Raw genomic sequence first — 2,500 nt, forward strand, 5'->3', positions numbered from 1 at the left:
GCCGACGGGACTCGATGAAGTTTCGTTCCGAGTCGACCGAGAGGCGATGCGCGGCGTCCCGGAGTCGATACGGGCCGACGGGACTTGTGAAAATTTCGGTTCGAGACGAGCGAAGGGCGATGCGCGGCGTCCCGGAGTCTATACGGGCCGACGGGACTTGTGAAAATTTCGGTTCGAGACGAGCGAAAGGCGATGCGCGGCGTCCCGGAGTCGATACGGGCCGACGGGACTTGTGAAAATTTCGTTCCGAGTCGACCGAGAGGCGATGCGCGGCGTCCCGGAGTCGATACGGGCCGACGGGACTTGTGAAAATTTCGGTTCGAGACGAGCGAAAGGCGATGCGCGGCGTCCCGGAGTCTATACGGGCCGACGGGACTCGATGAAGTTTCGTTCCGAGTCGACCGAGAGGCGATGCGCGGCGTCCCGGAGTCGATACGGGCCGACGGGACTTGTGAAAATTTCGGTCCGAGTCGACCGAGAGGCGATGCGCGGCGTCCCGGAGTCTATACGGGCCGACGGGACTCGATGAAGTTTCGTTCCGAGTCGACCGAGAGGCGATGCGCGGCGTCCCGGAGTCGATACGGGCCGACGGGACTTGTGAAAATTTCGGTTCGAGACGAGCGAAGGGCGATGCGCGGCGTCCCGGAGTCTATACGGGCCGACGGGACTTGTGAAAATTTCGGTTCGAGACGAGCGAAAGGCGATGCGCGGCGTCCCGGAGTCGATACGGGCCGACGGGACTTGTGAAAATTTCGTTCCGAGTCGACCGAGAGGCGATGCGCGGCGTCCCGGAGTCGATACGGGCCGACGGGACTTGTGAAAATTTCGGTTCGAGACGAGCGAAAGGCGATGCGCGGCGTCCCGGAGTCTATACGGGCCGACGGGACTCGATGAAGTTTCGTTCCGAGTCGACCGAGAGGCGATGCGCGGCGTCCCGGAGTCGATACGGGCCGACGGGACTTGTGAAAATTTCGGTCCGAGTCGACCGAGAGGCGATGCGCGGCGTCCCGGAGTCGATACGGGCCGACGGGACTTGTAAAAATTTCGGTCCGAGTCGACCGAAAGGCGATGCGCGGCGTCCCGGAGTCGATACGGGCCGACGGGACTTGTAAAAATTACGGTCCGAGTCGACCGAAAGGCGATGCGCGGCGTCCCGGAGTCGATACGGGCCGACGGGACTTGTAAAAATTACGGTCCGAGTCGACCGAAAGGCGATGCGCGGCGTCCCGGAGTCGATACGGGCCGACGGGACTTGTAAAAATTACGGTCCGAGTCGACCGAAAGGCGATGCGCGGCGTCCCGGAGTCGATACGGGCCGACGGGACTTGTGAAAATTTCGGTCCGAGTCGACCGAGAGGCGATGCGCGGCGTCCCGGAGTCGATACGGGCCGACGGGACTTGTAAGAATTTCGGTCCGAGTCGACCGAAAGGCGATGCGCGGCGTCCCGGAGTCGATACGGGCCGACGGGACTTGTGAGAATTTCGGTCCGAGTCGACCGAAAGGCGATGCGCGGCGTCCCGGAGTCGATACGGGCCGACGGGACTTGTAAAAATTTCGGTCCGAGTCGACCGAAAGGCGATGCGCGGCGTCCCGGAGTCGATACGGGCCGACGGGACTTGTAAAAATTACGGTCCGAGTCGACCGAAAGGCGATGCGCGGCGTCCCGGAGTCGATACGGGCCGACGGGACTTGTAAAAATTACGGTCCGAGTCGACCGAAAGGCGATGCGCGGCGTCCCGGAGTCGATACGGGCCGACGGGACTTGTAAAAATTTCGGTCCGAGTCGACCGAAAGGCGATGCGCGGCGTCCCGGAGTCGATCCGGGCCGGGAGCCTGTCGGAACATCGTCAAATGAGCCTCGGTTAATTTCGACAAAGTTCCCGGAGTTCAAAATTTTTTCGATAGCCCGCGGAGGTTTCGCCCCGTAAGCCGACCGTGCTACCACCGTACCGGCGCCGACGTCCTAGCGGCCAGGCTCCTACTAGTAAGAGGAGCGAGTCGGTCGGGCCGGTCTCCCGTCGTCCGCCTGCTACGCCGTACCGGTACGTGCTCGAGCACGATACGTACGTCGGCGTAGACCAGGAGCGGGCGTTCGCGGACCGTTCCGTGCCTCGTACCAAAGAAACTACGCGACTCGCGTTGTTTCATCTATCGTCACTGCATTACCGCGGGTCGGTGTCTCAGACCGAATGGCCCTTGACGCTGGTACCAAGAAGTTCGGCTCTCCGTGAAACACGGAAGGCTGAACGCTCCAACGCACGCGTCAACTCGCTTCTTTCCGAGCGTACACTCAAAGACCAGAGACGTTATAACAACGTATCCCAGACGCTTTCAATCTAGCCGACGGGTACGGGAGATCGTTCGAACGCTTATAAGCCGAGTGTCGAGGTGGCGGCACACGGAACCGGGGCTGCCTGCGTGCAGTCCCGAAACACACAGTAGACGCGCGGCCGACCGGGCTACGAGACCCGGTCGGCGATGGGTGGCGCACGTCCGAGC

The sequence above is a fragment of the Neodiprion fabricii genome, unplaced genomic scaffold, assembly GCF_021155785.1.
Source record: "Neodiprion fabricii isolate iyNeoFabr1 unplaced genomic scaffold, iyNeoFabr1.1 ptg000076l, whole genome shotgun sequence".
Classification (NCBI taxonomy): domain Eukaryota; kingdom Metazoa; phylum Arthropoda; class Insecta; order Hymenoptera; family Diprionidae; genus Neodiprion; species Neodiprion fabricii.